The sequence below is a fragment of the Protopterus annectens genome, chromosome 6.part1, assembly GCF_019279795.1.
Source record: "Protopterus annectens isolate FY-2018-M chromosome 6.part1, PAN1.0, whole genome shotgun sequence".
In the NCBI taxonomy this organism is placed as follows: domain Eukaryota; kingdom Metazoa; phylum Chordata; order Ceratodontiformes; family Protopteridae; genus Protopterus; species Protopterus annectens.
The window spans coordinates 385484935-385507894 of NC_056738.1; the positions used below are offsets into that span (position 1 = coordinate 385484935).

General features: G+C 43.0%; 1 protein-coding gene across 4 annotated transcripts in view; it reads left to right on the top strand.

The window, feature by feature from the left end:
- The window catches only part of DPF2 (double PHD fingers 2), a 779856-nt gene that overhangs the window by 592909 nt on the left and 163987 nt on the right, over positions 1-22960 (top strand). The gene's annotated exons all lie outside the window — the stretch shown is intronic.

Here is a 22960-nt window from a genome sequence, read left to right on the forward strand (position 1 = left end):
ATCGTGTGAGCCACAATGACCAGAAAAATGCTTTGGACCAGTGATATGTAGACTTAAAGACCAGGATAGTAATCAGTCTGTGAAACAAATCTGTACAGACCAGAAAAAAGAAATCTAAGCTTTTTAACACAGCCAAGCTCCCACCAAAGCAGATTGTAAATGCTATGGTCTCTACTTTTAGCAGTACTATCTCAGCCAAAGAACAAAAACAGTTTGATTTCAGAAAATTCAAGCTGATGTAAGAAGCCAGACAAATCATTCACTACAGCTTGTCATCCACAGTATATCAGATCTACATGTAAGTGGTTATTTCACTAGCACTGTGCACTGTTTTTTTCCATTTTAGGTTGACACTACTTTTATTTATTTTATTTTACATTTGTTGACCGGGCTAGTCCAACTGGATACATGTCCATTTTCAGTAGAGGCCGGAGAAAAGCTCAGAAAAAAACTTGCAAAATTTAAAATGTAACACGTGATTACAAAGGCACCAAAAGACAATGTAATACAAATTGAGAACAAAAGGTTACATAAAAAACAGAAGAAAAAAATTGACTTAATATTACGCAAAAAATGAAAAAATTGACTTAAATAGACAAATAAGGAAGAAAATAGTAGTCGAGACTCCGAGACATTGGTAGTATTCGTAAATATGGTTATATATAAGAGTGTAACTAGTAAGAGGGTTTATTGGTAGGAATATAGTGGTGTTGAAGTGGAACAGTTAGTTGAGATAACAGTTAGTCAGGGTTAGTGCAGAGCATAACCAGTGGTTGTGAGAAGGATTTAGATTAGTTTAAAAGGTGGGAGAAAGTTTGAGATGTGAATCATGTGGTGATTTATCCAAGTTACTCATAAAAGCCAGGCAGGAAGAGCCAAAGATGATCCTGAGTGCACCAGACTGGCCATGCCAGCACTGGTACCCAATCTTAAAGAACTTAGCACAAGAACCACTCTGGATTTTGCCTCAAATCCCACAGCTGTTGACCCAACACAACAATCAGATACTTCACAGCCAGCTAAAGACCTTAAATCTAGCTGCATGGAAAATTCCTTAACCAAGCAAGCATTGCTTCTCTCCAAAGCTGTTATGGATGTCATTCTGGAGGCCAGAAGGCCTAGCACCAGGAAAGCCTACTCGGATAAATGGAAGAGATTCTGTGCCTGGAACCAAGCACACAGCCTTGACCCTCTTGTCCCAAACATCCCTCAGATACTTCAATACTTAACTGAGATGCTGGACAAGGGCCTCTCCTTCTCATCCATCAAGATTCATGCCTCAGCCATTTCTGCTCATTGCAACACGGATCCACCAATTTTTTCAAATCCTTTGCTCAAACAGTACCTCAGAGGGGCTAAAAACATGAGACCGCCCCGTAGAGCACCTACACCAACTTGGGACCTCAACTTTGTTTTGGAAAAATTAACTTTACCTCCTTTTGAGCCAGCCAACACAGCAGAATTAAAATACATCTCTTGGAAGACCGCTGTGCTACTGGCAATAACATCAGCAAGAAGAGTTTCAGAATTACAGGCACTAATGGCAGTGGAACCTTTATTCATCTTCCACCAGGACAGGGTGTCCTTAAGAACTAACCCTACGTTTATGCCAAAGGTAGTATCAAGTGTGGCTCTAAACCAAACTATTCACTTGCCAACCTTTTATCCAAAACCACAGAACAAAGGGGAGAGACTACTACATTCCTTGAACATTCACAGACTGTTACGCTTCTACTTGGACAAAACCAAAGCTTTCAGAAAATCTGAGCAATTATTGGTAGCATACGCTGCAGGAGCACAGGGGAAAGCCATTTCAAAGCAGACTGTTTCAAAGTGGATAGCTCACTGCATACAAATTTGCTATACACACCATGGGAAACCTGTACCTAGCAGCATTAGATCTCACTCCACCAGGGCAACAGCCACTTCAACCGCCTACCTCAGGGGAGTGCCTACCAAGGATATTTTAGAAGCAACAACATGGAGTTCTGTACATACCTTCACCAAACATTACCATTTGCCTTTATATTCCAAATCCAGAGCTGGCTTTGCCACTGCTGTGCTGCAGGGCCTTATAGCCACCCCTAATGCCTTATAGAGCCATCCTCCCTACCTCAGGTTTGGGATTCCACCCAAGTGTAATGACTGCAGCAGTGTCACACGATGAATGTAGTACAGTTTTGTACCTACCATAAATGTAGATGTTCGAGTGTAGACACTGCTGCAGTCCAGGTTACCCTCCCTCCTTCCTCTCTTACTTTCTGGTACGTACCTAGGTCTTCTACCCTTATTTCCTAAAGGGAATATTTGCTGGTAATGAAAAATGGTTGTTTGCTTTTCTATTATATATTTTACTAGCAATTTGAAAGGCCTACCTATTTGGGGGCACCTGACATCTGGGGCAAGAAAAACTGAAGAAAATGGCGTCGGCTGCATCTTATATCCCCCTGGCGCACTGACGTCAGGGAAGAAGCGACAGCAACCGACGCCGGACCAAGACTTTGGAACTCGGGCCGACTGGGGAACTGCCTGACGGCAGGATAACCCAAGTGTAATGACTGCAGCAGTGTCTACACTCGAACATCTACATTTATGGTAGGTACAAAGCTGTACTTTTTCTTCCCCAACTATTCAAACAAAGGAAAGTATTGCCTACCATAACCCTAGATATTCACAGGCAAATTTGCTTCTACTTGAATAGGATTAAGGCCTCTCATCAATCAGACCAGTTATTTTTGGCCTATTCTGGACCTAGATTAGGATGTGCTGTTGCTAAGGTCACATTGGCTAAATTGGTTGAAAGACTGTGACCTTCATTTATACACAACGTAATATTCCATTACCTACTACCATAAAGGCTCATTCTACAAGGTCGGTGGCAACTTCTGCCTTCCATGCCAGAGCTTCTTTACATGACATTTGTGCATCTGCAACTTGGGCTACCCCTCATACCTTCATCAATCATTACAAATTGGATATGGCCTCCAGGGGAAGAGCATCTTTTGGTTCTATGGTGCTCAGGAATGTCCTTCCATGAGAGCCTCCCAGGAATAGAGGTAGCTGGGGACTCTGTCCCACAAGTAAGGAGTGAACGAGGATTAACAATAATCAGATAAAGGAGTTATGTTTTACCATAACGTTCCATCTGTGCTGCTGATCCTCGTTCAGTCATTACGACCCTCCCGCCTTCCCCCTCCTGTGGCTTCTAGTGAATCTCACCATCCGGTTCTATTAGGTCATTTGACCAGAGGTAGCCTCTACCTTCTTTTGACTTGCAAACTCAATCTGAGGTAACAGGGAGAGGGGAATCCTGGATAAGAGTTTAGCTCGAGAGTTTGTAGCTGACGCGAGCTTGGAAGATGGCTGGCTCGGTTCCGAGGTCTGAACCGATACCCGCACTTAATGACTGAACGAGGATCAACAATACAGATGTAACGTTATGGTAAGGCATAACTTCTTTTTCTAGTTGGTGCCTACAAAAGAACTAGCCTCCATTCAAGGCCGTTTCTTTGGTTTTACAGTGTTTGTGTAAGTTAATGTCCTATCGCCTTTCTTATTCTTATTTTAAGGGTAAATTATCAGCCATTTCAGCATGTCTGCCCTTGGATCCCCGTCTTTCAACGCAGTCTCGTGTGAAAATGTTTGTTTTTAAAAGGGGTGCAACATAAGAAATCTCTCTGAAAAACAGATGGCTCCTCCTTGAGATCTTACTTTTGTGTTATGGAAACTAACGCCCCATTTGAATCAGCTCATCTATCTGACTTGTGTTTTTAACATGGAAATGGTTAGGATGATTGCTGTGACAAGAAGAGTATCGGAGTTGCAAGATCTTATGCTGAATCAACTTTATCTTATCTTCAGCAGCGACAGGGTTTCTTTGAGAACTGTTCCTTCTTTTATGCCTAAAGTGGTATCCGAGTTTACTTTAAGCAAGTCTGTTTCCCTGCTTTCTTTCCTGAACCCAAAAATGAGGGAGAAAGAATACTGAATACTTCAGACTTCAGTGTCCACACACAACTCTGGTGTTATCTTGACAGAAAAAAAATCTTTCAGAACTTCTGAGCAGTTGTTCCATTTCTTGCAAAGGTAACAAGATAGGACAGCCTGTGTTAATGCAGATTATTTCAAGTGGTTGCCTCAGGACTATTACCTTTTGTTATTCCCACTACAACAAAACTATTCCAGGCAAGTTCAAGGCTTCTTCTACAAGGGTATTGGATTCATCTATGGCTTTTTGGAAGGATTGTACTCTAGAAATATTCCAGAAGCAGCAACTTGGTCATGGGTTCATTTTATACTAGGCTAACAACTGCAATGACCTTTTTAAGCCTAACCATGCATCCCAAATGTATCTAATAAGTTTGGTGCCCTAGAGGTTATTTTTAGGGGCAAGCTAGGGCTTGCATGGTCACATATTTACAGGTTGCCTCTATCCATTTGGAGACTTGGGAAACAGACTGGGGAGCGTTTCTAATCTCCTATCCACTGGACCAGGTTATGCTTTAAATAGGGTCACGGAGGAACACTGTTTCACATGGATGGAAAGAGCCTGTGCCAGAGAAGGGCTATTCTGTAAGGCACATCCTTTTCCCTCCAACATGTCTTTTTTATTTCACAAGCAAGGTTTAAATCCTTGGATCGGACATTTCTGATGCTATTTGTTTTGTGGATATGCAAGGGGTTCATCAGAGTAGGATCCTGTGTTGCCTTCTATGCCAAGTCCACCAGTCTGCAAGAGACAGAGTATAAGGATAGAACTTTGAGATGATCCACACAGGACATGTTAACATCCTGTGAAGAACCTTTGTGGACATTCCATTTGTTGCATGTGCCTGGTCTGGTACATACTGAAGGGAGCATTGTACTCGATGGGTCTAATGAAGGCTGAGTACAGTGGAAAAATGACTTCCTTGGACCTAGATGCCATACTCTTGCTTGTAAGTTGAAAAAGTCAAATATTCACTTTCAGGTCAGGAAAAGACAAATCCAGTGAGTCCTGATGTTCTGTAGGAAACTATGAAAATGACCAAAGGATCCAAACAATATTCCTCTACTGAAGGTATGAGCTGCAAAAACTAATACCCTCTCCTCAGAGGCAGGATGATGCCAGCAGTAGAGAATCCAAGGAAACTGCTAAAGTGAATGAACAAGTGATCTTGCATTGGTAAGATCACAGCAGTTTCATCCACTTGTATACCCTAGTTATTGGGGGTGGGGGTAGAGTCCTTACTTTGAATGGGCTTAGATGTTGAATGGGTGTATCCAATGTCATTTTCATTCGTTCCTCAACCAGTGGGTTGGGATCTGATCCTTGGATCAGACTCTGCCACTTTCCAAAGCTCTAGGATCTGATTTTGTAGCTCCTTCCTTTCCCCAGAATACCTCAGATCTAGTTTGCCACTCATCAAAGACTGACCAGGATTGTGAATCTCTCGAGCCCCTTATTGGTTTAGTGAGTGTTTTCTTTTTCCAAAGTTTCTTTCTGTCAAAATGTTTCTCCTCAAACTATCAAATCTTCTAAAAAGTTTCCCAGACCATTAGATCCGAAAGTCTTCAGATCTGACTTTTTCAGAGACCTCTCCTTCTCGGCCCTGTGCTCCGTGGTTTTCACTGGAGCTGGTCTCCCTGAGACTGAGATGGCCCATTCTCCAACAATCACCTAAACAGACTTCCAGGCCTCCTCCTACCTCCTCATCCATCAGGTCTTCCTGCAGTCTTTCAGAAGCTGAGTTCAACAGAATAATGAGGAAATTTCTCAGGAGACAAATCCAGATGGGGTTTTGCCGCCTCCATCCCCCTACTGGATCTATGAGCCATCATTCTGCCTTTGAAGCAGTTGGTCAGATTGGAGTAGGACAGAGTCCTCAGATCCAAAGATCCCAAGAGTTGAGACATCAGATCCAACAGTACCTGTTACTTTGACTCTAACCATTTCCCTGACCTGCTTGGGTCTGACCATGTCGGAGTGGGATGGCTCTCTAACCTGAAGCCTCAACATCATATCCAAGGGTTTAACTTTGACTCTGAAGGTTTTGCAGCAATCGCTTCCCCTTGGAGCTTCAGCATTCGACAGCTCTGTGCCAACTCCTCCCTCAAAATGGGAGACCCATGGGAATCAGGGGTTGTCTGCTCCAAGAGCGTCAGTTCTTGAGGGATTGCCTTCAACATCCCCAAGTCTTTCCACCTTTGAGGTGGTGGAGAGGTTTCTCTCTCTGCCCAGGAGAGCCCCGACTCTCACATCCTTGGATCCATGTCTCACCTGCTTAGATCCCTTGCCTGAGTTCTCTCTTCTACCATCTCTAGGACAGCCAACCCAGAAGAGCTTCCAGTCTGTTATACCTTCGGAGCTCCTTGTCTTTTCCGATACCTCCCTGGAGCATCCCACCAAGGAGGTTCCTCATAAGAGAAAGTCCCAGAGGATACACTTGGATTCTGCCCTAAAATCTGTTACAGAGGACACTAATGTTGATGAGGAGGAAGGATCTCCAAGATCTCCACCTGAGGACATCTCATTTAGAGACAATCTTGAAATCCTTCACCAGAAAGGTGGTTGGTCTGCCCACAACCCTACCCAGGAGGAATCATTGTTTTTGGAAGCTTTTGGGTCTGGCCCATCTACATCTTGGGTGTCCCTCACCCCTGCGGATGACCTTATTTATCCTGTCTCCTGCAGTTAATGGAAAGAGCTGGATGCTGTGGAGAACCCAACCTTAAGCGCTGTGATAAAATCCTTAGCGTCCCTGCAGATAGACCACACTGGACTAATAGTATCACCTTAGATGTCATGGTTGTTGTGACAGCCACCAAGAAGGAGCTAGCTGAGCAAAGCTCCACTCTCAATCCCCATAACAAGGAGTCTAGACTTTGGACAGGTTTGGTAAGTGGGTTTATGCTTCAGCGACCGTCTCATTGCAGTAGCTGAACTACCTGGCACACTTCACCAGACTACAGGGGGACTTAGTCAAGGAACTCCTCTAGCTCTGTCCCTGGGTCCATGCCTGCTGAGGAACAGAAATTTTTTCCTCCAGATGACCACCCTACAATATAGAACAAACAACGTCAATGAAGTTAATCTTACATGCTGCAGAAGGTACCTCAAGGGCTGCCATTTCTGGCATTGCCATATAATGTGTCATGCCTGGATGTGACTTTGTAACTTCAAGGAACCTTCCAAGGCTTCCTTCATCAGTGCTCCTTTTGATGGATCATCATTGTTTGGCCCCACAGTTGGGCTCTCTCACATAGTGAGAAAGACGGAAAGACCTTATCCATTTTTCTACCCCACAAAGACCTTTCTCCAAGAACTAGCATGGTGATAAAAAGCTGTAGTTCAAAAAGTCTCAGGGTCCTTTTCAGGAATCACTGGAAGATTTTTCCCCAGAGGCAGACTACTACAATGGTGCACGCCGGCCACATGGCAGGAGGGGGTCCACAAAATCAAGGATCTTGAGATTCGTTCTTGGACAGATCATTTCAGTGCTCCTGAGAAGTTGCCAGACTGTTCTTCTCTGGAGGCAGTTGGAGGTGCTTGTCCTTGCACTGAGCCATTACAAATGATCTTTGAGTACAAAGGATTCCCAAACCAAAGAAAAATCTCCCCAGTGTCCCACCAAAACAGAGGGAAGCAGCAGCATTAGAAATTACAAAGCTGCTAGAAGAGAGTCATCCAGAAGGTCCCACCAGACCAGATTGGATCCAGAATCTACTCAAGGTTCTTTTTAGTGCCAAAAAAGACAGGGGACCTCTGGGCAGTTTTGGACCTAACATTCCTCAACAGATCAGTAAAGAGCTCAAATTCTGGATGGTGGCGGTCCAGTCCATTTTACCATTACTACAAAAGGATGATTGGATGTGTTCAAATCAACCTTCAGGATGCGTACTATCATATCAGAATGAACAGACACTCCAGAAGATTTCCCCACTTCCAGCTGGGAGCCTGTCATTATCAATTCAGAGTACTCTCCTTTGGTCTCACCACAGCCCCCAGGGCATTCACCAAATGCATGGCAGTAGTAGCAGCTCACTTGAGGCTGCATGGATATTTAACATGTTTCCTTATTTAGACGACTGGCTCCTGACTGCATTAACCAGGCATCTACTAATAAGCCAGAGACTGTCTGCAACATCTAGCCCCCACTTTGCATATCACAGTCAACATGCAAAAATCTCAACTACAGCCTGTACAGATGATGGACTTCATAGGAGCACATCTGGACAAAGCCAGTTGTGTAGAATACCTACCTCCAGACAAGATTTCCACATTAAGATTGCATGTCAGACAAATTGTAGCCATCCCAACACCCCCAGCAAATCTAGTCCTTTAAGCATTAGGTTCGATGGCTGCCGCAGTAACACCCAACAACATGATTGCACTTGAGAATTCTGCAGTGGACTCTGGCAGTTTAGTGGTCCTTACATCAGTACCTGCTGGATCATGTTATAAAGTTATCCTGAGTGTGCAAGAAGTCTCTTCTGTGGTGGCCCCACTCGGAAGAAGTTAAACAAGGACATCCCTTTGTTCTTCCTCCCCTCAGTGCCACTTTGACCATGGATGCCTCCCAGTTACCTGGGTCAGATGGTCCAAGGTACGTGGTTGACACAGAAGACCAATTTGCATATCAGTGTTCTAGAGATGGGAGTGGTGCTTCTAGTGTTGCAAGCCCTTCAGAGCTTTCTCCTGCTAGGGACTATTTCAGTACAAATGGACAACATGTCAATAGTACCGTACATCAACAAGCAGGGAGGAACCAGATCATACCCACTGTGTCGAGAAGCAGTGATGGTTTGGCAGTGGGCAATTTCTTCCAACTGCGTCCTGACCGCAATGCACATTCCGGGGAAGTCCAACATCCTAGCAGACAGGCTGAGCAGAATTATCCTGATGACTCATGAATGGTCTCTAAATTAATGGGTCTATATTATATAATCAAAGTTTTATAACTTCGAATACCATATGATCGACTTTATAAAACTTCAAATATATATAAAAAAAAAAATCAAATGAGGAAATGCAAAACTAATTGTTGTAAGCCCCCCTGCACCCCCACCCCCCTCTCTTTAAATATACCAACTCCGAGACCGCACTATAATGTGGTAAAGGGAAGATTTCCCTTTACTGCACTGTAGTGCGATCTCTGAGTTATATTTAAAGAGCGGGGGGGTGAAAGCACAGCCCCCCCACATGGGGAGTGCAGGAGGGCTTGCCCCTTAGCTTTAAAGTGTCAGGTAACTTTTATATTTTTTATACATATTCAAAGTTTTCTAACTTCGACCATATGGTGTCAGTCATATGGTATTTGAAGTTATAAAACTTTGTTTATATAATATAGACCCAAATTAATCAGTGGCAAACATGATTTTCCACAAATGAGGTCAACCTTGCTGCAACCTCTTCACATCCTCTTCCAACAAGTGCAGCAGGTTTTTTGCCCTAATCCCTCCTCAGGGACAGTCACCGAGAGATGCTTTAATCCATGATTGGCCCTCTAGTTTTCTTTATGCTTATCCTTCCCTTCCTCTCATCCCCAAGTTCCTCCAGAAAGCAGAGGCTGAAGAGCAAAGTGGTCCTCAATTGCTCTCTTTTGGCCTCAACAGGTGTGGTTTTCCTTCCTTTGGTCTCATCTAATATGCTGTCCATGCACACTGGAGCAAAGTATAATCTCCTTTCCCGTCCATCAGGGCAGATTCACCCAGATCTGCTAGGACCTAAACCAACTGCATGGTTTCTTCAATTTCGACAATGGCTAGAAATACCAGATTTTTATCCCCAGTTCAGAAGATTTTGATATCTTCACATAAAGCTTCTACCAGAAACCTCTATAAGAGCAAATGGAAAAGTTTTTCTATATGGGCTCAGCAAAAACCATTAGACCCCTTCATAGCTCCTATTCTGGTAGTTTTAGATTTTCTTGTTTCAATTTTCCAGAACTGAGCAAGTTTTTTTACGGGTAAAGTGCAGCTGGCAGCCATCTTGAATTATCACATTTGAGAAAATTCATCATCACTTGCTTCATACAAATTATGTAAGACCTTTCTTAGGTGTACCTTCTTACTTAGACCTCCTATAAACGACCCACTCTTCCTTTGGACTTAACCGTGATCTTACAAACTCTTGTTGTTCCCCCTTTTGAACCTTAAGCCAAAGATGACTTCAAATACCTTTCTTGGAAGACTGTATTCTTGGTAGCTATTACTTCAGCTAGAAGAGTATCTCAGTTGCAAGCACTGTGATCCAAGCCTCCATACTTGATCTTTCATAAAGAAAGGGTGACCTAGCGTACCATTTCTTCCTTCTTACCCAGAGTTCTCTGAAAACAATATCAATCAATTCATCAACCTATCAGAATTCTTTCCAAATTTCCAAGACAAGGGTGAATATACTCTTCATTTATATGTTTATAAACAATTGCATTTTTATCTAAATAAAGCAAAATCTTTCAGAAAATCCAACCAGCTTTTTGTCTCCTTCTCTAATGTTAGTATGGGAAGATCAGTTTCCAAGACCACACTGGCTAAATGGATAACATATTGCATTTCCTATGTCTGTTCTTCCAAAGGTATTACACTATCTAAATATTTGAAAGCTCATTTTACCAGATCAGTGTCTACTTCTCAGGCCTTCTGTTCCAGAGTTTCTGTTGATGACATTTGTAAAGCTGCTTCTTCATCAAACTACCATACCTTTAGTACACATTACAAACTTTATATTATTTCTAGAAATAGAGCTGCTTTTGGTTCTGCAGTGCTCTGGAATATCCTTCCATGTAGGCCACCTTTGGTTATTGTAGCTGGGGACTCTGTCCCACAGGTTGATGAATGAATGAAAATGACAACATCAGATAAATAAGTTATGTACTTACCATAATTTTCAATCTGTGTTGTCTATTTTCATTCTTCCTCAACTTTCCCCCCTTCCTTCCCTCTGTCTGATTGAGACCCCTGATGGATATGGACGGCGCAGTGGTTGCTCCAGTGCGATTCTTAGCAGGGGTGCATTCTGTGCGGAGTGTGAGTGTCCTCCCTTTGTCTGTATAGGTTTCCTCCAGGTGCTCCGGTTTCCTCCCACATTGTAAAGACATGCATCTGGAGTGTTTCTCCCCGGGCCTCTGCTGAAAATTGGCTTAGTTCCAAGTCGGACTTTCCCAGTAAATAAATGTTAAATAAAATAAATAAATATGCCTATACGAACCATGCTACTGTTTGAGCTGCTGAACTGTATGCTATCACTTTCTATCAATTGTTCATAATTTGTATATAAATGAAGATATACTGTAAATATGTTAGTAGCAAACTCTGTCTGCGGTATTCTGGGGGAATGAGGCATTATGGGTAAGGGCAGAGCTCGAGAATCGGATCATAGAGCTATAGAAAGCGGCAAAGTTGGATCCAAGGATCAGATCCGAACCCACAGGTTGAGGAAGAATGAAAATGGATAACACAGATGGAACATTATGGTGAGTAAATAACTTTTTTTTCCTGTCCGCCATTGGATAGAGTGGGTTTATAACAGTCACTGCTTTACGGAGGAACCTAAGGTTCACCAGTCAGGAGGAGGAGGATGGGTTGGTCTTAATTTGCATGCTGAGTTTCAGTCTAATTAGTGCTCCAGTGTAGGTAAGGTAGTCTGTGGTCCCATGTCCAGTCAGTCTTTTAAGAGCTTAGTCACTAGTTAATCCTCATGTCTAACAATAGCTGAAATGTAAAATCAAGTAATTATAACTGCAAACCTTCCACCATATTACAATAAAATATAGGTCTAAATACATTAAATAATCACTTTTACCATGTGAACTTTATCAGGTCCATTTTGATATATTGCTTCCCATATACAAGTATATACAAAATCAGGGAGTGCTTTTTCATTTAGAAAGTAGATCTTAATATGGTAATACCCAGTCTAATATCCAGTATCGAGCAATTATTTACAGGTTAGTGATTAAAAATGGTCATGCCTTTTATGGGGCTCATATGAAGTGATGGATTAGTCATAGATTAAAGATTATAATACTGAGCTGTTCATTATGTATTACTACAAGTGCCCACTTTTATGGGGCTCATATGTATCACCTATGTTCAGTGCAGTGTATAATTCAGCCTTATTTCTATCAAATTGTAAGTCAGTGCAATTTAAACAACTGTGCCATCTATTTGTGGTACACAGTTGTCAGTTTAAAATAGTTAATCAAAGGGGAAGACCATTTCAATTACCTGTCCTACCATATAATAGAAGCCCTGCTATATAGAGTAAAACTAATCAAGTGAAAGATGAAAAGCAGTAAATCGAATGTAACAACGTAAAATATAGCAATAGTAGAATAAAGTATGAGCAAGGTCATTTAAGTGAATCACAAATATCAAAGTACCTGAGCAAAACCATTGTCCTTTTTGCACAAAACATGAATATTTGTTCAGAAATGTCCACCGAAGATGTCCATATACATTGTGGACTGTTCCAGGTTCTCAGAGCCTTAGTAGTGTGTATTATGACACAATTTTCTAAGAGCTACCACACTCTTAATAGAGCAGCTTGTTCTTAACACAGGTTTCATGAATATATTGTCTGATTTGCCAGGCCAGTTCAAGCTTTTCCAAATGTAGCGTTTTTGTTCCCCTTTAGTGGGCCCAGTTCCTCGGCATCCAGGATATGGAATTTGAAAGCCTGGTGGTTTGGAAATTCTCTGGAGTATTTTGCCAGGGGATTCTTTTGTATTTTGAGACTTGTACGTTAGGCAACATAGAATGATTTCCTTACTACCTTAGACACCTGCTGATTGAAAGTCCAGTTACTGTCTGCATGTGTCCCCAGATCTCTAACTACTGGGTTTACACTTAGGGGTGTGTTATCAATGAGGTAGTTTCCTGCATATCTGACTTCCCAAAGGGTACTGTTATGCATTTCTTGGCAATGAGTATAAAACTTTGTCTATGTCACCAGTTATTTGCCTGCATTAAACCTTCTTGGAGGATATTAGTGTCTGGGGGGGATTCTTTGACCCAGTTTGCAGTCTTCTGCAAATGAGGTCAGCCATAAGCCCTTATTTCCAAGAATAGATGCCAAAGAGGAGAGGACCCTGCACTGATTCCAGAGGGATTCCACTAATGACTGGCCTCTTTGAGAAAGTTGAGTCCCTTATTCTAACTTGTGGGTCCTACCTGAGAGCCATCTGGCAATCCAGCACGTAACTTAGGGTCTGTAGTTTCTGGGGTCATTAGAAGGACTGCTTTTTTGCAGAGAGATGACTTGTTGCAGTTCTCCATTCATATGTCACAAAGCCTGACTTGGAGGCTGTGATTAGTGATTCCAGTGGTCCTTCAATGCATTATTATCAGGACCCATCGATGTGGTATTCTTGGCCTGGGACTGTGCATTTAGAACCTGTTCCCTAGTGATGGTTGGGTGGTTATGTTCAATGGTATTTCTTCAAGGTTTACTGGGGGGGGGGGGTAAATCGGAGCCGAATTTGTCATCCAGTAGATTTGCTAGATCTTCCGGCTCCATTTAGGTGACTCTGTTCACAGTTAGCTCTGCACATAAATGTGTACATCCTTTGAGGGTATGCACATAGGTAAAGAAATCGTGGTTGTCCTTGGCCTCGGAGGCATTTTTTACCTCAAAGTTTGTTTAGCTTGATGAGAGAGTTTTTATCCTGCTGGGTGGTGTATTTCCTGACTCTTCCTATGACTTTCTTCCTTTGTTGTACAACCCATTGATGTTTGGGTTGCACGAGGGTGACTTGTTTTTTGAGTTTGTTCTGAGCTTATATTTGATAGGCACAATTGTCTCAACATGATTGTAGGGAGTATCTACGAACAATTCCACATAGGCAGTTGTGTTCTTAGGATATTGTTGGGGGGGGGGGGGGGCAGCTTGAAATTTTGTCAGGTTGTCACTTAATAGGAAGTTTTCCTGACGCTAAGTCCCATACCATATTTTTATTTATTTTATTTATTTGCAGTTGGTTTACCAGGATAGTCCATTGGGCCAAATTAACCCATTAAATGCAGAAGAAAGAGATGGACAGAGGGAGTGTGAGAGTTGAATTTAAGGTGACTGTAAATACCATTAGTTTGGTTTAGCATTAAGAACAAGGTGGTTATCTTTCATCCAGAGTTCAGTTCAGAGAAGAGAAGGCATCTTTGTTGTAAGCTTTTGTAGTGGAAGGAGCAGTGCAGAGAGATGTTTGAATCATCTGCGGCGTATTGAATGCTGGAGAAGAATGGAGAGTTGTGGGAAGTCGTTAATGAATATATTAAATAGCAGAGGACCCAGTATATTTAACTGCTTGATATCTATTGACAAGTAGCTAGAGAACCAGGACAGTGAGGAAGGAGATAAGTTGAGTTGAGAGAGTTTGTTAAGAAAAAGAAGAAGAAAAAAAAGGAAAGCAGGAAGTAGAACATGTTTAAAGTAGACTTTAAGGTAATGCTAGCTATAGATTCCCCCTTTATGACCCAGAAAACCCATAACTCAAGCTTACTGAAAACGCTTGCATTCAACCCAATACCATATTCTTGGTTGACTTTAACTACCCCACTATAAACTGGGAGTCGTACATGACCCCAGACCTGCAATCCCCAAAGATTCCTGGACATTATAAACACTAACATATTAGACCAGATAGTCCACAAGCCCATTAGGAGAGCAAACATACTGGACCTGGACCTCACTAACATGGGAGAATGCTGCACCTCCCATGTAATGTCCTCTCTGGTAAGGTCAGACCATAAAGTTGTTGCCTTTGAAATAAAAATAACTCATGACCCCAGCTAATTCTGTAGCATTTAGGAACTATTGTATGGTTATTTGGACTTGGAGAAGCTCAAACTTGAGGAACCTTGTTATTTCTGTACATTGAGACTCTCCCATCCCTGTCTGTGCAGTAGCTAACCTAAATGTAAGGAAGGCATTGGAGCCTTGCACTACTAGGGTGCTCACTGTAGCTATAAACCATGTCTTGGTAACTGCACAGATTGGGTGAGGAGAATTTGGAGAGTGTGGAGTTTCTTGTTTAGACTTCTGGCATTGAGCAGCAACACCTTTAGATTCCCTTGGGTTAGTCTTGCTATGTTGGAAGATTTGTCAGTTTGACATTTCCAAGAGCTCCATAATGTCTCTTCATGTAGTCCAGGGGAGGTTATATCTCAGGTCATTTACATGCACATGGGCTTTGACAGAGTCATACTGGTATCTGCATCCAGTAACCTAAGTGCATATGTGATCTGGCTGATCCTGACCCTTGCTAGACAGCTGACTGTGACTTTCTCCTTATTCAGCCTGTGAGTGGGGCATCTGTTGCATGCCACAGTGAAGTTTACTATGACTAAAAGATTGGGTTGTGTGGTGACTTGACTTATGAGCTTTGAAGTTGCAGTGTGGCTACATGGGTAGTAAAGGGTATTGTTTTGGTGGAGTACTTTAGTGGCTGCTAAGGATATTTGTTGCAGGTCAAATGTCTGGGAGGACTTTGGGGTTTAGGAAGATTACTTTGAAGAACCTCCAGATTTGTATGTCTGTGTGTCTGATCCATACGGTGTGGTGGTGTAGTATTCATTTCTTTCAATCTGGTTGATATTATGTGCTTGTATGTGAGAGCTTTGCCACCATTTACATTATGTAACTACATCTCTCGCATACCTTGTTAGATGTTCTTCGTGTTTCACTGTTGCAGTCATTACATTTGGGTAATCTGCTGGCAGGTTGCCCTCAGTCGGCCTGAAAAACAAGTCTTGGGTCCTGCGTCGGTTGCTCTCTCCTCTTCCAAGACGTCAGGTTGTCAGGGTTATAAAACATGCAGCCGACACCATGTTATTTAGTCTTTCTTGCTTCGCGGTGCCCAAAGCAGAAGCAGTTCGCAAGTGCCAGTCAGCCGACTCCTGAAATTTTCGCACTTGAGTTTCAGAACCAAAGTCTTCAACTAAAGCTAAGTACCCCGTTGGGAAAACTATTTCTTGCTCCTTACCGATGTCAGTAAAAGTTAATAATTGCATTACTTGTGGGAAGCAAATACCTCATAAGGATTTTCATTTGTACTGTATTCATTGCCTAGGCCCAAATCATAACGTGACTTGCTGTCGGTTTTGTGCTAGATTTAACCAATGCACTATTAAGCGTCTGTAAATTTTTGCTTCTAAATATTTTGGATCCAGATTTAATTACCCTGAAATGTCAATGGATAGCAATCCAACTACCGGAGTTCACAAAAAACACAAAGAAAAACGCAGAGACAGACCGTTGAGGTCCAAAACTGACGAATCTTCTAAGCCAGTCGCCGGTACTCAGTGAGGCGCTTTCGCAGCCCCTGATAACCGCTACTTTTGAGTCGCAGGCCTCTGAGACCCATGCGGAGTCCGGTATGCCGCAAGATTCTCAGAGTATTGAACCCACGGATGTCTCTCCCTTGGATGGGTCCGGAGCCACTGAGCAGGCACCGTCTTCTGAGGGTGTTTTCAGGCCTCAACATTTTTATATAAAACAGACGCCAGCCTCAAAAACAAGATCAAAAACATCTTCTTTGTCTAAAAAACTAACGCATGAGCCACGTGCTCAGGGCCCTATGCCTAAAAAACAGATGATCAAAATGGCTGAGGACTTAATTACTTTGATCAGGGGTTCCCAACCCCCCCCCCTGCTAAGAGGCCTAGGCAAGGCACTGATTATGAATCTTCAGATCAGGTTTCCATTTCTTCTGATTCCTCTTCTGATCAGGAATTTTCTATTCCACCCTGTGAGGATTCTGATGCAGAAGAATCCATCCCATCTGCATCTCCTCCTGAGGATTATTCTTTTGGAGAAACCCTGCATACTTTAAGGGAACATTTTCATTGGGAGAATCAGGATTTCTCTGAATCAAAAAAGAGGCTTAGGGATTTCCTTCTTCTTCCGCAGCATAGGCCTTTGGCAATGCCTCCTGTATTAGACATTGTTGATGATGTGTTTTCGGAATTAAACATGGCTCCTGGTTCCCTACCTCTGACTCCTAGTAAGCCAGACAGATATTACAGGGTTCCTGACTCCCGCAAATTTCTATTCAAAAATCCTGCTGCTGATCCTGAGACTATCTCACAGGGTCCCAAGGGTGTAAAAGCCTCTACAGCAAAAAAAAATCCTACCCCCTCTGATAGAGATTCCAGGGCGCTGGATAGATGGGGAAAGAAGGATGTTCTTCGTGTTTCACTGTTGCAGTCATTACATTTGGGTAATCCTGCTGGCAGGTTGCCCTCAGCCGGCCTGAATTCCAAAGTTTTGGGTCCTGCGTCGGCTGCTGTCGCCCCTTACCTGATGTCAGGTTGTCAGGGGTATAAAAGAAGCAGCTGACGCCATTTTCTTCAGTCGTTCTTGCCGCGCGGTGCCCGAAGCAGAAGCAGTTCACAAATGCCGGTCGGCTGACTCCTGAGATTTTCGTATTTGAGTTTCAGATCCGAAGTCTTCAATAAAGTTAAGTACCCTGTTGGGGAAACTTTTTTCTTGCTCCAGACCGATGTCAGAAAAAGTTAACTGTATTTCTTGTGGGAAGCAAATACCTCATAAGGATTTTCATTCTTACTGTATTCCTTGCCTAGGCCCTGATCACAACGTTTCTGGTTGTCGGTTTTGTGCTAGATTTAACCAACGCACTATTAAGCCTCGCTATGATTTTGCTTTAAACTATTTTGGATGCCAGTTTAATTATCCAGAAATGTCATCGGATACCCATTCGATTACCAGAGTTTACAAAAAAACGCAAGGAAAAGGATAGAGAAAAACAACTGAGGCCCAAAATCGACGAAGCTTCTCCTAAGCCAGTCGCCGGTTCTCAGTGAGGTGCTTTCGCAGCCCTGATGCCCGCTACTTTAGAGTCGCAGGCCGCTACCGATTCCCACGTGGAGTCGGCTATGCCGCTGGATACTCAAAGTATTGGAGCCTCAGACGCTAATCCCTCAGATGTGTCCAGAGCCGCTGAGCAGGCACCGGCTTCTGAGGGTGTATTCAGACCTAAACATCTTTACATTAAAACAACCTCCGCTTCAAAGACAAAGACTAAAGCACCTTTTAAAGCAAGGAAACAAACTCAAGAGCCAAAAAACAGATGCTCAAAATGGCCAAAGACTTGATTACTTTAATCAGGGGTTCCCATCCACCTCCTGATAAGAGGCCTAGGCAAGACACTGACTATGAATCTTCAGATCAGGTTTCTATTTCTTCTGCTTCCTCTTCTGATCAGGGATATTCTCTTCCTCCCTATGAGGATTCTGATGCTGAAGAATCTATACCTTCAGCATCTCCTCCTGAGGACTGTTCCTTTGGGGAAACCTTTCACACCATGAGGGAGCATTTCCACTGGGAGAGCCAAGATTTTTCAGAATCTAAAAAGAGGCTCAGGGATTTTCTATTACCACCTCAGCACAGGCCTCTAGCCATTCCACCTGTGTTAGACATGTAGATGTGTTTTCAGAGTCTAGTCTGACCCCTGAATTCTTACCCCCAGCTCCTGTTAAGCCTGACAGATATTACAGGGTTCCTGACTCACACAAATTTCTTTTTAAAAACCCTGCTACTGACCCTGAAACTATCTCACAGGTCCAAAGGGGGTTAAGGCTTCCTCTGCAAAAACCCAACCCCCTCTAACAGAGATTCAAGGGCACTGGATAGATGGGGGAAAAAATGTTTACACCTCTGCAACTTTGGCTATAAGGGCCTTAATCTGTCAATTTCATATGCTTAAGTATCAGCAACATGTCATGGGATTGCTTAAACAGAAAATGTTGTTAAATTCTGAATATGCAGAAAACAAGGAAATGCAGGATCTATTGCGTGCAGCAAAACAAGTTGGAAAACATATTTTGGAATGTGGTTTTGATTCTTTGGAGCCCTCCTGCAGGGCCACAGTTATGGGTTCTGTAATTAGGAGGCTTGCTTGGTTAAAGGAACAAAATCTGCCTGATCTTGTTAAAGTTAAATTATTAGATGCACTTTTACAGCATGATACTTTGTTTGGTGTTAAGGCAGAAGAGGTGTTAAAGAAAATGGAGGACAAAGCTAAATCTATGCAAACTGTCAAAGATTTTTTACAGGTACAGCCACCTAGGTTTAGTAGACACTGGCCTACAAAAAATTGGTCCTTTCCTGTGTCAGACAGACCTCAACCCCAGACGCCCTAGGGGCATATCCCAGGCGCAAGGTCCTTAATAGGCACAAGCAATGGGGTGCTTCTACCTCCAAAGCTGGAGAAGATAGATCACAAACATACAGAAAACAACCCCAATGACTTCCCCCTGCTGGCACCAAGCACTTATCTTCTGGCAGCACCCTTAGGGGGAAAATTAGCACTTTTTGCTCAAAATTGGCATATCATAACCCAGGACAACTGGGTTCTAAACATAGTGTCACAAGGCTACAAGTTCCACTTCCACACACTACCAAAGGCAAACAGCTGGCCAGATCTGCCAAAGAATCAGTGGGCAGAGACACAAAAACAAGTCTCATCCGTCATGGACATGGGGGCTATTCAACAAGTACCAGAGCAAGAGCAGGGACAAGGATTTTACTCAAGATTGTTCTTGGTACCCAGAAAGGACAAGGCCTGAAGGCCGATACTGGACCTATCTATTTTGAACACTTTCCTGGATATTCCAAAACTCAAAATGTTGACTTAGTAGCAGCTTCTGCCCATGCTGGGTAAGAATGCTTGGCTTGTGACTTTAGACCTAAAAGAGGCATACCTGCATGTACCAATCAGTCAATCATGCAGGAGATACCCAAGATTCAGGGCTGGTTCAATGCATTACCAATTCTCTGCACTGCCCTTTGGCTTATCTACTGCGCCCAGGGTCTTTACAAAGTGCCTGGCACCAGTAATTGCATTCTGCAGACAAAGAGGCATACAAATATATCCTTATTTGGACGACTGCTTCATTCAAGCAGAGAACAAGGACATTCTTCATCAACATCTGGCGGTTGTGAAAAGACTTCTAACATGCCTAGGGTACACAGTCAACTAAAAGAAATCAAAACTAGTACCCTCACAAGAGATAATATTCCTGGGTGCAAGCTTGAATACAACTGCCCAGATGGCTTATCTCACGCCAGACAAACAAAGGCAACTGACTACCTATTTCAAAATGTTGGCAACAAAGGCCCAGTTATCTGCAAGAAAAATTCTGCAGGCTTTGAGCTTCATGGCATCCTGCATCCTACTAATTCCATATGCAAGACTGCATATGAGGAAACTTCAATTGTACCTAAAAAGTGTTTGGACTCAACATTGCCACAGCCTGTAAACAGTCATCACTCTCATACCCTGCCTGCAACGGGAGTTTCGATGGTGGGCAAAGCTTGTCACCAGAACAAGGGACAGCCATTCACATTTCCTCCAGCCAGGCAGACACTAACCATGGATGCATCAGACTATGCCTGGGGAGCCCACATGGCAGGAAGATGCATTCAGGGCACATGGTCCTCAAACCAATTGCATCTGCATATCAATCAAAAAGAGATGTTAGCTGTTCAAATTGCCCTGACAGCCTTCAAGGACCTACTTCATCCGGGGCAACTACTGATAAAGACAGACAACACCACGGTCATGTGGTATATAAACAAACAGGGAGGCACACATTCTTACCCCCTTTGCAGACTAGCCATGACCTTGTGGGACATAGCTTTGACTTACCAAGTACATCTGCAAGCACAATTCCTGCCAGGAAAGGAAAATACTCTGGCAGACGAACTAAGCAGAAACCTTATGGATCCCCATGAGTGGTAGCTGGATCCACAAGTCTTCAGCATGATAACAAGGAAATGTGGATGCCCGGACATAGATCTGTTTGCCTCCCCTCTCAGTTACCAACTAAAAAGATTCTGCTCAAGGACTTATCACAGACCAGCATGGAAAGTGAACGCCCTATCTTTCAGTTGGAAAAAACTATCAGTATATGCCTTTCCACCACTGCCTCTCCTCCCCATGGTGCTCCTAAAGGTCAGACAGGAGAAGCCAAAGATGATACTGATTGCCCCAGACTGGCCATGCCAGTACTGGTATCCAATACTAAGAAACTTATCTCTATACCCAGCTTGGACCTTACCTCAAATACCGACCCAGCAAGACAATCAGATCATGCACAGCCAACTCAGGACATTAAACTTGGCAGCATGGCGAATAATATAGTCATACAAAAAACACCTCTCAGTAAAGCTGTGATGGATGTCATTCTGGAAGCCAGAAGGCCTAGTACTAGAAAGTCTTTTGCTGGGAAATGGAAGAGATTCTGTGCCTGGAACCAGGCACAAAAAACTGATACAGCGGTACCAAATATTCCTCAGATTTTGCAATGTTTAACTGAGATGCTGGATAAAGAGCTATCATTTTCATCAATAAAAATTCATGCCTCTGCCATTTTGGCTCATTACAATACAGAGCCACCACTCATTTCTCACCCTTTATTAAGACAGTACCTCAGAGGAGCCAAAAATTTAAAGGAGACTACCAATACCTGCATGGGACCTCAACTATGTCTTGGAAAAGCTCACCCTGCCTCCTTTTGAGCCAGCTGCCACAGCTGATATGAAGTTTTTATCTTGGAAAACAGCTCTGCTCTTAGCAATTACTTCTGCAAGAATAGTCTCAGAGCTACAGGCACTCGTGGCTGTGGAACCTTTCATCGTTTTTCATCCAGACAGGGTTTCCCTGAGGACAAACCCAACATTTATGCCTAAAGTAGTGTCCAGTGTGGCTCTTAACCAAGCAATCCATCTGCCAAGCTTTTACCCAAATCCACAGAACAAGGGGGGAGAGAATTCTGCATTCTTTGGACGTACACAGACGGCTTAGATTCTACTTGGACAGAACCAAAGCTTTCAGGAAGACAGAACAATTACTATTGGCATTTGCTGCAGGATCACAAGGAAAGCCTATCTCAAAGCAGACTATATCTAAGTGGTTAGGCCACTGCATTCGTTTCTGCTACTTACACCATAGCAAGCCAGTGCCTAATGGCATTAGGCCTCATTCCACCAGAGCTGCAGCCACCTCAGCAGCCTTTCTCAGGGGAGTTCCAACCACAGACATTTTAGAGGCGGCTACTTGGAGTTCAGTGCACACCTTTACAAAGCATTATCATCTGCCACTCTACTCTAAATCCAGAGCAGACTTTGCCACTGCAGTTCTGCAGGGCCTCATAGCCGCTCCTACTGCTGTCTAGTTCCAGCCTCCCAACCATAGCTTTGGGACTCTACCCAAATGTAATGACTGCAACAGTGAAACATGAAGAACATAGTACAGTTGTGTACACTTACCATAAATGTAAATTTTCGGGTGTATTCACTGTTGCAGTCCAGGTTACCCACCTGCCTTCCCACTTTTTTCTTTTGGATCTTATCTTTCCTTCTCTGATTTATACTACCTATGTGGTGTATTTGCTTATAGATGAAGGTTATATTTATATTGGAGTATTTCTGAATATATATAAAATTTGGCACCCTTTTTGGAGCCACCTGACATCTGGGGCAAGCAAAACTGAAGAAAATGGCGACAGCTGCTTCTTTTATACCCCTGACAACCTGACGTCAGGGAAGGGGCAACAGCAGCCGACGCAGGACCCAAGACTTTGGAATTAAGGCCGGCTGAGGGCAACCTGCCAGCAGGATTACCCAAATGTAATGACTGCAACAGTGAATACACCCGAACATCTACATGTATGGTAAGTGTACACAACTGTACTTTTATACGTCTGCAACCTTGGCAATTAGGGCCTTAAACTGCCAGTTTCATATGCTTAAATATCAACAGCATGTTATGGGCTTATTGAAACGGAAAATTATGTTGATTTGTGATTGTATGGAAAATAAAGAATTACAGGAATTATTGCATTCAGCAGAACAGGTTGGAAAGCATACTTTTCAATGTGGTTTTGATTCCTTGGAGGCCTCTTGCCGGGCAGCATTTACTGGATCTGTGATTAGAAGGCATGCCTGGCTCAAGGAGCAAAA